Source organism: Diceros bicornis, unplaced genomic scaffold (genome assembly GCF_020826845.1).
Source record: "Diceros bicornis minor isolate mBicDic1 unplaced genomic scaffold, mDicBic1.mat.cur scaffold_207_ctg1, whole genome shotgun sequence".
Lineage (NCBI taxonomy): Eukaryota > Metazoa > Chordata > Mammalia > Perissodactyla > Rhinocerotidae > Diceros > Diceros bicornis.
The window spans coordinates 152,370-167,874 of record NW_026691096.1 but is presented as its reverse complement, the minus strand read 5'-3'; the positions used below and the strand labels follow the sequence as shown (position 1 = coordinate 167,874).

The window sequence follows — 15,505 nt, the reverse complement described above, 5'->3', positions numbered from 1 at the left end:
CACGTATAAAGAAGAGGAAGATGGACATGGACATTAGCATAGGGCCAATCTTCCTCAGCAAAAAGAGGAGGATTGGCAACAGATGTCAGCTCAGCGATAATCTTCCTCACCAAAAACAAGTCTTAGTGAAACATGATGGAGCAGACAAAGCACTGAGGGAAGAGGCCTATTACGGAGACTCTTACATGACCCAAAGCCCTCACGAGGTGGCCCGGTTCCCTTATACACTGGAATGTTATTGCATTGGTAATAATTAACACCACTGGTGAGTATTCAGAATCCTACTGTTAAGCAGCATAAAATTTTCCATTTCAGTGAGATTTAATAGGGCAAATTTTCTGCGTCTTTCAGAATAATTGAGATTTGAGACTGCTAAACATTTATGTATAGAAAAAACAACTCCATGAAGCTCAGAACAAAAACGGGGAGGAGGAGACTCCCTGTTTATATATATTTTTAATATGCTAATGTTTCAAGTTTGGGGAAACTGGATTTTTTAGAGGGATAGGAATTACACTAAAACTGTTGTTACTAAAAACCAACGTCACTATCCCATATTTATATTTTAAGAAGAAAAATGTTACTTTTGTGTAAATTTCTAATCTGTGGTCTGAAAACAAATTATATAAGTCAAGAAGAGTGTCTTCTGTGTTTTTTGTTTCTTGTTAATCCAGTTTTGTTTTGAGGGGGAAAAAAAAAGGCAGAAAAGCTTACTCAGTTTGGGTACCGGCTGCGTGTCCCAAAACTGGTATCTGTGTTTGGCAGCCTCATCGATATTCCTGGCAGGGCCCTGGCATGCAGATAACAGCTCCATGGCTCTCTGGATATCCTGCAACTTCTGCATTGGAATGGTGGGATTCTACAAAAGCAAAGACAGACAGACACAAAATATAAGGAAGCTGCCACTGCTCCCAAACCTGGGGCGGGTACACGTGCATCCGCCTTGGCGATTACAACATCACAAAACGAGCAATCCTCCTCTATGCCCGGTCAGGGCCTTGGGCTCAAGTATGCTAACAGATGAAAATATAAGCAAACGTTTTGTTAAAGATAAACAGCTTTGAGTTTTAGTGGGGCTCTAAGAGTTGGGGAAATCTAACATAAATCAAACCACCATTTGCTTCAGTATCCCACCCACCTGCCAATGGCCCCCACCATTACTCATCCTGGCGGAGCAGCAAAGAGGAGTGACATGCAGTACATGCATTACTGTCACACAGCAGCCAGTCAGCCACTAGCCTTGGTTTCACTGTTAGGGTTAATGCTCTGCGGTAGCAATGTGGGGACAAAGGAAATAACTTCTAGAATGGAAACCAGGCAGAGAAGGGGAATTTTAGTTCATTAAAAAAAACGAAAGAAAGAAAGAAAGAAATCTGAATGTAGTGCTGAGCTAGGAAAGAAGTCAATCAAGAAAGGAAATCTCCAAGGATGCCTTTCTCCTGGACCACACACTGCCCACCCCCAACACTGACGCTGCTCCAGAGACAAACCTTCCAACACGAAGAACGAGCAGTTTCCACTATGAACTCAGATCCTTGGCAACCACAGCCTGTTCTCCCCAACCGAAGTGTTGGAAACCGACCTCCTTTTCAAGTAAAACCTATTCTCAGGCTAAATACCTTTAAATTCTAAAGTTCCTTCCTCAAAGCCAATATTCCTGCCATCTCTGAAGATTCCCAGCTCTTTTTTTTGGAAAATCCCTCAAATAATGTAATGCTACTCGGAAAATGAGACTATACTTGAAATAAGACAGTAATATAGTATGTAGGACTGGATGTGGAAATCAGGGAGTTTTTCCGGTATGTGAAATAATTGATTTGCTTTAGAATTGTGATGCCACACAAAGAGCACTCTTCCCTGTGGTTCAGAAGCGGTTAGAAGGAAATTTCAGAGCCCTTGGGTTTCCTGTATGTCAACACACCATGGGCACCAAGGAAAGGTACCATCGACCCTTGGTGGGTTATAAACAGCAGCTCTGAACTTCTGCTCAGTTTTGAACCTGAAGTCTGTGGTCTGGAGCAAATCTTTTACCCTGGGAAGCTTACCCGTTTCACAGTACAAAATGGGGTTTAATTAATACAGCCCAACCTGTGGTTGTGTTACTTAATGGGTTTCTTTAGGAATCTTGCCTCTAAAATGATTGAAGGAAACAAAGTACTGGAGACTAACCAGAGGCAGGTTAAAGTCTTAATGTCTCCACTTAACAAGTCTAACAGCATCGCCCAGGGCTGCCCAAATTTTTGTAAGCTGTTCATCTTATATTTTGATTGAGGTCTAAATCATAAGGTCATATCTCAGTTACACATACTAATTTAACAAAATACTTTCGCTGTTCTAATTCATCGTATTTTTAGATTTTTCTTGTTTGGGTCTCTTGTAGACCTCCAACATAAAAGGAAATGATGTCTAGCAAAATGAAATTTACACCCATTTGAACCCCCAACAACACAATCTATGAGGAAACCTACAACTTAAATAGGAACTGAGAGCACAGCATATTTCAACCAATAAGGCCTGAACATGCATCCACTTATCTTTAAAAAGGCAAAGTGGAACCCAGTCTTACAAAAATATACCTACAGGATCTGCACTGAATTTGTCATGCTAATTCTTCTTTCCTGATATTTGAGTTAAATCCTCCAACACTAAAATATCAAACTCAGACTTCTGTAACAAACGTGAATCAGCATCTTTGCTCCAAAGGAGCCAATGATATCCCAACTCCATGAAGAAGCCCTCGGAGTGGATTCTACTCGACTGAATTGGCCTCATCAGGTTGACCAGCAGTCTTTACACGAAATCACCATTCATGAAACAGTTTATCCCAATGGTCTCTATTTCCATGCTTTCTTAAAGCAGATTCAAGTAAGCACAATTCTCAAATCCAAGGTGACAAAGCAGTAAGGAAAACTCAGCTATGACAGACTCGTAAACCTATCCATTCACCTTCCGTAGGAGCACCACCTGGGGAGAAATGAATTAGTGTTAGGAAAGGTGAGCACGTCTATCAACCCCACGTTAGCATCCCACTATTATATTCCTAAGAGCCAGGCACGCCTCTTCTCCTCCACATTGCTCCATGTGAATACTTAACACCAACTCTACTCTCTACCCATTATTTTCCAAATTTAATACCTTGGAAAAAATGTCCAAGTCCCCTACCACTAAGAAGTCTCCAAGAATCCAGACAAATATCATTTTATTTTGGTTCTTGAGTGTAGACCAGAACAGTCTCTAAAGACAGTCCACTATAATGTACCGTGTCACCCAAAGCTGACATTAGCTTAAGGGAAAGAAGCCTTAGTTTTAAAAAACGCAATGGAGAAAAGCTCCCATTAAGACAATTTAGACAATTAAAAAAGAAAAGAATTTTTGTATCATATAATGCTACCAGTTCCTCCTGCCTGGGCTGGCTCTAGTTTCTTCTAAGTGACGAGAGGTGGGAGAGGGCTCAAAATGACAAGGGGTACAGAGATGGGCAGAAGCTGATGGTGATGACAGAAGCAATAAGATATCACAACTGCATGTAAGTAAGGCCGCATTTACCTGATGAAGCAGCGCTCAGAAATGGAGAGAATATCGGGCAAGCTCATGGGGGACCTTGTATGAGTTACCTTGGAAATGATGTCTGGTGGATAGAATATTTATTACCTGAGAACCAAGCTGAAAAGCTAGGGAGGAAGATTCCACTTTCTTCTCACCCCACAGAGGCAGGCAGGGAAAAATTGCGGCAAACAATGCTCCTTCTCAGTGATTCTTGGTCCTTACGTGTAAACAGGTAACACCAACAAAAACTACCTGTAAGACTCACTTCATGTGATACAATGTAAACTTTGTACAAGAAAAAAACTTAAACCCCATAAAACCTGCATCTTGCGAATAACGGCCACGGAGACAGTGCTCTGTAATATAAAAACCATTTAATAAAAATGATCTAACTATAACCTCATAACAGCCCTGTGAGATGGGGAGAAGGCATCATCCTCATTTTGCAGATGAGGAGATAGGATTATGGGGGTGCAGAACCTTGTGCAAAGGCACACAGCTTGAGAGCTGTGGGGCCAGGACTGAGCCCAGGATGCTCACTCCACTTCCTGAGCCCTTTCCACTACACCACGCATTACCCAGGACCCCAGGACAACTTATTTGGAGCTTTGCTGTTAGTGCTCAGTCGATTCCAACTCCCAGCACAGCAGAGGGGACCCCTGGCCGTTCCTGCGCCATCCTCTCACCATCAGGCACTACATCAGACAATGCTCCGCTGCTATCCATAGGGTTTTCATGGCCAATTGTTGTGGAAGTGGGCGGCCAGGTCCTTCTTCCTAGTCTGTCTTAGTCTGGAAGCTCCACTGAAACCTGCTCACCCTGGGGGCCGATATTTGAAATCCCAGTGGCAGAGCTTCCAGCATCATGGCAACACGCAGCCGCCACAGTATGACACCCGACAGAGGGGTGGTGGGTTCCCTGACCGGGAAACAGACCCAGGCCAAGGTGATGCAGGGCTGGCTTATTTAGAGCTACGACCATCAAAATATGTCATTGTACTTCTAACTCTACCCCTTTTCACTGCGAGCTGCTCACACCAAGAGGGCTCTGTGCCTCCCTGGGCCCAGCACACAAGGCCTGTGTTCACAGCCAGGGCGACTGGGGTTGGCCCACAGAAAGGGGTGCCTGCCCTCTGCACCACCACACACACGAGGCCGGCAACCTGCCAACACAGGGCCCAGCCGGACAACTTCTGCTTTGGTCTAAAATTGGTGTGTTTCTTCAGGGGGATCGTTGGGAGCTATTTCCCACCCTTCATCAAGATTGGCCACTGAAGACTGGTCCGATTCAAAGTCAACGTAAGACTTACCTGGGGCTGCTCCCGCTGAAATCTGCTGCCAGATGATGATGTGCTATTCAGGTAATTAGACAGACACCCAGAAAAATTAAAACGTGAATATCTTCTGAACTAAAAGTCATCAAAGATTAAGTGTAACTTCAAAAAAAAAGAAAAAAAACTAACGAGCTCACATGAGACTTTCTTCTAGAACTACAATCAACATACTAATTCACCGAGAAAGGGGCAAAATGCAGGCAGAATCCACACGCACACACAAGCACAGTATGTACCTCCTAGTTATTCGGGTGCCAGCGTCAGTTTGAGCAAGGCCATAAATACCTCCAGTTATAGTGGCATCTATACACAGTCACAACACAACCCTGATGACACCTCTGAGCTGCACAAACCCCTCTCGCACGCACAAGAAACCACAGAGGTAAAAATAAACCGGGCCTCTCACTTTTGAAGGCTGCTGGATTTTAATCTCCTGGGAATCCGATGCCGAGTCGGACTTGGTGCCTCCGGAATTTGGTTTCTCCTTTTTTCTCTTCTGTTTCTTCTTTTTCTTTTTGGCACCCAAATCCCCTCCGGGACTTCTGTTAGTAAATTCACAGAGGGTAAAACAACAACAACAACAAATTATTATATAAGATTAATCATCTAGAACAACACACATTATACACAGGAAAAAAAACTATGTTAGGATGTGCAATGCTGTGATTTATAAGAATAGATGTATATATTTTTGATCACTCAGATGACCAAATATATATTTCTCACATATTTGCTCTTTATCCATGGTTCCCGGCTTACAGCTCCCAAAACTTGGAATTTCCTAAGCGATGAGAGCTTAAAGGTGTCTCAAGTTAATGCGGTGACTTTTAGAAAGATGGGGGCTGGTTGCCAGTAGAGCCAACCATGTGATTAGAGAGTGGGAACTTTTAGTCCCAGCCCCCAACCTCCAGGGAGGAGAGAAGGGCAGGAGAATGGCCAATGATTTAATCAACCATGCCCATGTAATGAAGCCTCCATAAAACCCAAAAGGAGAGGGTTCGGAGAGCTTAGCTGGCGAAGACGTGGAGGTACTGGGAGAGTGGTGCACCCAGAGAGCATGGAACCTTTACGCCCCTTCCCACGTACCTTGCCCTATGCATCTCTTCCATCGGGCTGGTCCTGAGTTATATCCTTTTATAATAAACCGGTTATCTAGTAAGCATAATGTTTCTGAGTTCTGTGAGCCACTCTAGTAAATTAATCAAACCCAAGGATGGGGTCGTGGGAACCTCTGATTCATAGCCAGTCGGCCAGAAGCACAGGTACCAACCTCGGCTCTTGACTGGTGCCTGAGGTGGGGGGGTTGGAGGGGGTGCAGTCTTGTAGGACTGAACCCTTAACTTGTGGAATCTGATGCTACATCTGGGTGGACAGTGTCAGAAATGAGTTGAATTCTCTGACACCCTGCTGGTGTCCAAGAATTGCTTGGTGTTCTGTGGGAAGCTCCCCCTCTACACACACACATGTTGGAATCGGGTCCAAGAACCCAAAACAGGACGTAAGCAGGGAATGAAATTTAGTCAGATTAGGAAGTTAACGGGACAAGTAACTCAGAAGAATATTAGCCTACACTCAGTCATACTGCAGGGTGCTTAGATGTCAGTTAAGCAGAAAAATTGTGGCTATAAACCATATTTATAACGGAAGTCAAATAGCCTTCACAGTTATCATTGCTCCATGGATCTACTTTATCAGCCTTTTAAGAGAGAGATACATGTTGCAAAAAATTCCATTATAATCATCTCTCGGGTACAAGAAACCACTAATTTTGACACCACAGAACCAAAGAAAATGCTTCTCTGCAGAGGGAGGAATTCTTTCTGATAAAGACTTTTACAAAAGAGGCCGGCCCCGTGGCGTAGCAGTTAAGTTCGCATGCTCTGCTTCAGTGGCCTGGGGCTCACGGGTTCAGATCCTGGGCACGGACCTACACACTGCTCATCAAGCCATGCTGTGGCAGCGTCCCATATACAAAAAAAAGGAGAGGAAGACTGGCACAGATGTTAGCTCAGCGACAACATTCCTCAAGCAAAAAGAGGAAGATTGGCAACAGATGTTACCTCAGGGCCACTCTTCCTCACCAAAAGAAAAAAAAAAAGATTTTTACTAGAAGGATTAACAATTAAAAAAACTCTACGTGAAAAAAACATTAACTGGTAAAACATTTCCGTTTGGAACCCTCGTCATCCGATGGCAATCATCTTCTGAAAGAGCAAAAGGAAAAAAAATACACAAGGAGACTTAAATTTTCCATTTGTTTGGGTCTACTCTACACAGTATTCCCAGAAGGTAAATTAAAATTTAGAGTCAGAGATTATTATTACATTATTGCCTGATGTAGGGAAAAGTGATGGAAACAATCAGTTCTGTTCTATTGTTCTCAGTCATCTCTATCTGTCCCTATTTTCTTTCTTGAATTTTTACTTAATTATCAAATACATATTCATCACACAAGACACAAATGTCATTAATATATATTAACAGCCTTATAACATTGTCGCTCAAAGGCAGCCAATAGTTTTTCTGGTATATATTCTTCCAAAATTGTCTTTCTTCTCTAAGCATGCCCTCGTTTTTACTGTGAATAAGTTTTAAACAAAAACTGAATCTTAAACATACTGTTTTACAACTTCCTTTTTTTCTCCTTCCACTTAACAACGTGTCTTGAACGTCTCTGTATCTTTTCAAGATATATTGAGCTACTTCATTTCTTTTTAGCAACTGGATAGCATTCCATCGTGTAAATATAGCATATTTTATTTAACCCTTTCTATATTAAAAATGCTGCAAAAAAATATTCTGATACATCTTTGTGCGTTCATGCTAATAGGTCCAAAGGTAGAAATGCTAGGTCAAAGGGCATGCACATTTTTAGTTTTAATGGATAATTAAGACTGCTTTACTAAATACTGTACCAATTTCCATTCCATCAACAGTAAATCAGTTTCCAGTTCTGCACGGTAAAGAGCATGGAAGTTGCCACTCCATCCTAACAACAAGTAAAAAGCTGAATAGACCGAAAAGTCAACAACTCTTCTTGGATCCGTAGAGAGAGAAGGATGCAGGGCAAACTGCCGCCCCCAAGACTGGACAGACAGAGATGAAAACAAGGAGTCACAGAGTGAGAGGAGAGACTCACGAGTGGAAACTTCTGTGGGAACCAGTGCCGGGGTAGGAAAACCTGGACTGTAACTGATGAACTGCTGTGGGTTGAGTGTGGGCAAGTCTGAGAGTTAAAAACTCCAGGGGGACCTGGTCACAGGGGTCTCCCACACTTTTGTGAGTTTTACCTCCAGGAGCTCAACCAGGTGCTCAGAGTAAATATTGGAGAAAAATCCCTTTGTACTTCTGGCAGCTGGAAGGCAAGAGGATTCATTTTGAAATAAGTCAGAGTGCTCTGTTCTTAACAAGGCTTGCCCCCAGGAGAAACTGGTTAACCAGAGCCTAACCTGCTGGAGTGTTATCAGAGTCTACCTGACCTGCAGAAGGGAAATACCCAACTCTAGCCAGCTCTAGCCATCCTGTCCCACCTACAGGGGGAAGAAAACTAAGAAGCATGTGTGAGGTTCACAGTCCAGAGGCACAAATTCACTAAAGACTGGGACCTGATCATAAATTATGGAACGCTTCCCCTCCCCCCAGCACCTCACCACATGACTAAAGGCCAGTTTGCAGAAGTTCCTTTTACATGGTACATCATGTTCAGCTATCAAGAAAAAGTTACAAGGCATACTGAAAGGCAAAAACACAGTTGGAAAAGACAGAGCAAGCATCAGAACCAGCCATGACAGGGATATTGGAATTACCAGACCAGGAATTTAAAACAACTACGATTCACATGCTAAGTGCTCAAATGGATAAAGCAGACAACAGGCAAGAACAGATGGGCAGTGTAGGCAGAGAGACAGAAATCCTAAGAAAGAACCAAAAAGAAATGCTAGAGGTAAAAAAAAAACTGTAACAGAAATGAAGAAGGCCTTTGATGGGCTTATTAGTAGATTGGACACAGGTGAGGAAAGAATTTCTGAGCTTGAGGATATAGCAAAGGAAACCTTAACAGAAACCGCCAAAGCTGAAAAGCAAAGAGAACAAAGACTGAAAACGCAGAGCAGAACATGCAAGGACTGTGGGATGACAGACAAAAGGCACAACATACGCGTAATGGGAAAATCAGAAGGAGAAAGAGAGGAGGAACAGAAGAAATATTTGAAACAATAATGACTGAGATTTTCTCCAAATTAACTTCAGACACCAAACCACAGATCCAAGAAGCTCAGAGAACACCAAGCAGGATAAACACCAAAAAAACTACATCTAGGCATGTCATTTTCAAACTACAGAAAATCAAAAATAAAGAAAAAAATCCTGACAGAAGCCAGAGGGGGGGAAGAAAACACCTCACTTACAGAGGAACAAAGAACAGTGAACAGGAACATCAATTTCCCTACATCTTTGCCAGCACTAAAATATTACCATTTTTTCCATCCCTGACGGTCTTACAGGTAGAAAAAAATCTCATTGTAGCTTTAATTTCCCTTTATTTAATCAGGAGTGAGGCTACACATGTTTTCTTATGCTTATAGACCATTTATATTTTTCCATGAATTGCTCATTCATATGCTTTTTTTATTAGCTGTCTTTTAAAAAAATTGATTTATAGGGGCTCTCTATAAAAGCATGGATAGAACTTGTCATTTATTAAGTATTTACTTTGGGCACTTTAATCTCATTTAATCTTTGAAATAGCCTTATGAGAGAGATTCTACGTTATGCTTATATTACACTGTCTAGTTTGTTGTCTATTCTTTACATTGCAAATACTTTACCCAGTTTATTTTTTAGCTCTCGGCTTTATTTATGGTCTCTTTTCCTGTACAGACATTTAAAATTTTTATGGAGTCTAATATTTAAAATTTTTCCCTTGTGGCTTCTTGGCTTTTAAATCTTGCTTAGAAAGGCCTTCCCTATTCCAAGATTACCTAAACATCTTTCTATACTTTTTTCCCTATTAATTTTATGTCTTTTGGGAATAAAAAATTTAGTCTTCTAATTCATTTACAATAAAATGTGTATATTGTGAAGTACTGTGTCCCTACTTTTCAAAAATATATTATAAATACAAGAAAGCCCTATTAAAACTATTACAGGGGTCACACTGTATTGTCCAAAGACTAATAAGCAGATATAATCAAAGAGGCAGACATGCCTGCTTATTGGATGCAGTTACGTACTGAGGTCCTCTTTTTGCCAGACACTGCTCCAAGTGCAAGCAGTTTCAAAACATGTCCAAAAATTCTGATACTTCTCCCATTGAAAAGTGGGATTTCTTCCCCTTCCCTTGAATCTGGGCAGCTTGTCACTTGCTTTTAATGCAGCAGAAGTGACACTATGTGACTTTCGAGTCTGGGTCACAAAAGGCCATGCAGTTTCCACGTGGCTCCCTTGGGATGGTCATGCTGGGGGCAGCCAGGAGCCATGGAGGAGGTCCGACTGCCCTGAGATGACAGCTGGAAGACAGTGAGGGAGACAGTGCAGCTGAGCCCAAGGCAACCTCTGAGTACATTTGCATGAGAGACCCTGACACCAAACCTCTTAATCTCAAGTTTGTGTGCCCAATGCACAATAAGCCAATCACTGAGACAGCAGTGTTTGGAGGTGGAGAAAGGTTTATTGGAATTGGCCAAAGTGAGAAGGCGGGAGGATAGGTTCTCTCAAATCTGCCTTCACAAGAGAAGAAAGCAAGGGGTCTTTATAGAGCTAAGGGGCTTGCAAGGAGGAGTTTTGAAGAAACAGGGGAAACCCATGTTTCTTTCACTCCGGATAAGCCCCTGGGCAATCAGACTTCTGGGCCTCAAGGCAGCTGGGGGCTGGTTATCTGGTGGTCCTCACTTCCTTAAAGGCACGCTTTTTCTTCTGCAAAACAAGCTCATAAATCCTTGTGACCCTTGAGCTACTCCTCAGGTTAAACAAGAAAACAGCAAATTAACAAGAGTAGCTTCTTTTCATCTGTGTCTGTGTTGGGAACCAGGTCAAAGGGTAACCATGTTCTTACTGAATATTTACAGTAACCCTCAGGTACCCTGCTTCAACCCCAAGTGAGAAACGGCCTTTTCCAGCTTCTGACCCACAGAATCCGCAAGAACAATAGAGCGACTGTTGTTCTATGTCACCAAGTTTGTGGTGATGTGTCATGCAGGGATAAAAACTGGAATGGAAATTCGGCACCTGAAAACGGAGGTGGTCTGCGACAAAAACCTAAAACATGTGGCTTCAAGACCAGGTGGAAAGACCCTGAGGAGACCTGGCAGAAGCCTGAGGGCCCAGAGGCGGCTGTTGGTGAGGGCACAAAGGAAAATAAAGGAAATATATGGGAAGATCCAGGGAAGGAGACTCTTTGTTATGTAACAGAGGAACGGTTCATAAAACTGTAGCCAGAGATAATGTGGAAAGTAGAAAATGTACCTAATGAGCGTGATGATCTAACTAAAAGGATTTCTGGGCAGAGGGTTGAAAGTGTTGGCTTCTCCCAGCTGTCTGAAATAAAATGAAAGAGGAGAGATTAAGGAATGAGCTATTCAGTTTTTGAGTGGAATCTGGAGAAAATATACACCCAGCCTATAACCCAATCTATAAACTTGCTAGATTCAAAAATACAACTGTTCCTCAACCCCAGCATCTCCAGAAGGCAAAGCATTTGCACATTAAGAAATGGCCTCAGTGTAGTGGTTCAAGTTCGGCGCGCTCTCCTCCGGCAGCCTGGGTTCACGGGTTCAGATCCCAGGCGCGGACATACACCACTCGTCAGCCATGCTGTGGTGGTGACTCACATACAAAGTAGAGGAAGGCTGACACAGACGTCAGCTCAGGCTTAATCTTCCTCAAGCCGGGGCGGGGGGGTGGGGGAAGCAATGGCCTCAGGGCAAAAAGTCAAATCTGGGGTGGAGCTGTAAGACCGTCTTGTTTGTCAGGGCCTCAGGAAGACCTAAGGTGGTGCCTCACTGACCATCCCAAATAGACAAAAGGCCTTCTAAGTTTCTGAAGCATGCGTCCTGTATATCCTCTCTCTAAACAACGTGGCTTCTAAGAACCCTTAGGTCATTGGGCCTCACAGGGAAGCCAAGGGAGAGAAAAGCTTACCTCGAAGACATTTGTGGCGGGGGCTTTTGTCTAAACCCATGACATTTTTGAAAGAATGTCAGAAAGAGACAGAGCAGAACAAAACAAAAAGAAGCCTCTGGAACCCAGCCTTTCACAGGCAGGAAGCAGATGGAGGTTACTCAGGTGCAAACTCAGTTTTCTTTTAGAAGGATGACTTAAAGGCGGAACCAAGAGCCCCAAAGACAGAGGCAAGAGCCACGGAGAACAGCTCCTAAAGGGTACGCGTGAACTCAAGTCAAGGATCTGGCGACATGTTACTGTCTGGAGTTCAGAAGTGCTGTGGACCACTGACTGCTGTGTGCTCTCTGTTTCCCCCTTTTTGAATGGAGATATCTATAGTGGCTCTCCTACATCTGTCCACCACTTCACAATGGGTGTGTGGGGAGCAGACGATGTATCTGCTCAGTTCATGGATATTCATATCAACCTTGAGGGGCGTCATCCATACCTAGACTTGGTTTAGATGATGCGATCCTGGACTTCAAGCCTGCGCCTAATACATACACCAAAACATGACATGATTTTGGGGAAGATCTTAGGGAGGGTAAATGTATTCTGCATGTGGGAGAATATAAATAATTTTTGGCCAGAAGATGGACTGTGGTAGTTTTCAACATGTCCTCAAATTTTTTAAGACTCCTTCCAATGAAAGATGGAATCTAGTTCCCCTCCCCTTGAATGTGGACAGGCTTGTGACTCACAACCAATCATTCACAACAAATGTGTCAATATGTGACTTCTGAGTCTAGGTGAGAAAAGGCCACACAGCTCCCAGCCACTTCTCATAGAATGTTCTCTCCGTCAGAAGACCTCGAGACCCGCCATGCTGGTGAGGCCACGTGTAGGCATGCCGGATAAGAAACAAGCTGAGCTCCGGCCAAGGGCCAGCCATGTGAGTGAGCTACCTTGGGTGTCCACTCCAGGGAAGCCTTTGGTTGACTGCAGCCCCAGCTAAAATCTTACTGTGACCACATGAGGGACTCCCAGCAAGAACCCCCTCCAACTGTGCCCTTTCCAAATTCCTAACCCACAGGATCTGTGAGTGTTAATAAAATGGTTGTTGGTTTGTTATACAGCAATAGTTACTGGAACATAAGGATACAACCACAAACAAAGCAAAGTCCTGTCCTGTGGAACATAGAGTCTTAAGGCAACAGATAACACACAGATGGGAGGTCTACAGGAAATTAAATGAGACAGGGCCTGTAAGTGTGTAGCCTAGTGGCTGGCATGGAGTAAGCCATTCAATAAATAATAGGTACTACTATTATTACACACTTAAGCATGTTGTTTCCTCTGCCAGGACACCCTTCTTCTTCACTTCCTGGTGAACTGCTTGTCATTCAAGATTCAGGCTAAGAATTACCTCCTCCTAGAAACCTTGCTCCTCCCCTAATCTGAATTAGGTGCCCCTAACTCAATGATCCCCCTGCCATCTGAGCATCCTTCCATCTAGCACACTCTAAATTTGGTGTTCTTATCTGCTTTTTCCATTAGAGTGTAAGCACCTTAAGAACAGAATGTCTCTCAATTCTCTATAAAATGTGTGAAATAATAGAAAAATATATATATTGGTCTCTGCCCCTGCTTCTGGCACAGAGCTCCTAAAACCCTTGGAATTTCCTGGTTAACAAGAGTATCTTTTGCTCTAATGAGGTGACTCTTGGTGGGCTCCTGGATGAGGGTTGATCACCAGAAAGACCAAGTCATGATTAGAAGCTTGGAATTTTCAGCCCCACCCCCCATCCTCCAGAGAAGGGAGAGGAGCTGGAAATGGAGTTAATCCTTGATCATGCCTACACGATGAAGCCTCCATAACCATCCCAAAAGTACAGAGTTCAGAGAGCTTCTGGGTTGGTGAACACGTGGAGGTGCTGGGAGGGTGGCGCGCCTGGAGAGAGCACGAAAGCTCTGCGCCTCTTCCCACAAACCTTGCCCTATGCATCTCTTCCATCCGGGAGTTCATCTGCATCCTTTATCACATCCTTTTACAATAAACTGCTAAACAGTAAGTAAACTGTTTTCCTGAGTTCTGTGAATTCAAATTAATCGAACCGGAGGAGGGGGGCATGGGAACCTCCAATTTATAGCCAGTGGGTCAGAAGCACACGGGACAACTTGAACTTGCAATTCGCATCTGAAGTTGGGGGGGAGGGCAGTGTTGTAGGACTGAATACTTAATCTGTGGATCCGACACTATTTCCAGGCAGATAGTGTCAGAATCTTATTAAATTGTAGCAAGTCAATCCTACAGCTAGTGTCGCAGAATTGCTTGGTGTGAAAATGCCGCCACATCTGGTGTCAGAAGTGCCGCGTGTGTGGTAGCAGTGTGAGAGTAGAGGAGAAACACAGGAGGAGACCTGGGTTTTTCCCACTCAGATGTGTAGCAAACAGTCGTGCTCACCAATATTTCTGAATCTCCTCTCCTGCGGGCACTTGAAAGTATGGGGCATACACTTCATGGCCCCCTTGATGTCAGGCACGGGCGGCAGTGTGCTCAGCAATGGAGGATGAGTAGAAGGCACAGGTGTCCCTCCCAGAGGAAAGCATCTGAGAGCCCTTACACTTTCCTCTGTGCTGACTTCCCTCACTTTCCTTCCAGCTGAGCCCTACAGCCTTGACAAGATGACGGCATCAGGAGGTGACAGAGCCTCCTTCAGCACAGGCAGAGTCCCCTACACGCATGCAGTGTAGGTGGGAGACAAACTTTTGCTGACTCATGCAACAGAACTGTGGGGTTGTTTTTTTACCACATCATAACTCAGAGTATCCTAACCCATACAAAGTGCTGGTCTTATCATCCAATACCTAGGTCATAAAGAGACTCCTCTTTCTGTCGGTTATTCATGTATTAAAATCATAAACTTTCAAATTCAGAATGGATAATTCATTCCTCTGGGAAGTCAAAATAGGAAAGGTACGTTCAACAAGGAGAAAACTGTTTAAGAGACAGGCGCTTAGCTACAGATTCATAGTTCCCTGTTCCTAATGCTAAAATAGAAAGTCGTGCTCGTTTTCGGAGACACATTAAGACCCCGCCAAACGGTACCCTAGAGGTCTACAAATAGTAAGGCATTCCCACCCCCAAAATGAGCAGTTTATATTCATCAAATCTGAGTAGAATCCAATCTGTACTATTGTGGTGTTTATATTTAAAATCATCTGGTGGCCCATAAATATCTGACTAGCAATCGGACTTAAACAAATATATCACAGCCAGATCCTGGAGCTCGAAATATGCCATGGGTAGTATGGTTTTGTGCTTGCTCTGCTTTGGGAGTCTGAGTATTTCAGGCTCTCCTCCCTCCATGCTCCCATGGCTGGCACCCTGGAAAGCAGCAAACTTGCTGTGCTGTGATTACGTGATTTATGTACGCATTTGTGTCGGGGTGTGGGGGATACAGAAGAAAGCTATTCATCCTTGTATCCCTAAGCTCTCTAATGCTTCAGTGCCTGACACTAGTAGAT

The 15,505-nt window shown here is 43.5% G+C and overlaps 1 long non-coding RNA gene across 1 annotated transcript in view; it reads right to left on the bottom strand.

Moving 5' to 3' along the window:
• Window positions 1-720: 720 nt before the first annotated feature.
• LOC131402675 (uncharacterized) overlaps window positions 721-15,505 on the bottom strand; it is a 35,161-nt gene continuing 20,376 nt past the window's right edge. Inside the window, exons 2-3 of the long non-coding RNA XR_009218882.1 lie at window positions 5,286-5,421; window positions 721-859 (exon numbers count right to left, since the gene is read on the bottom strand). This is a non-coding gene — a long non-coding RNA (uncharacterized LOC131402675). The remainder of the gene's footprint in view (window positions 860-5,285; window positions 5,422-15,505) is intronic.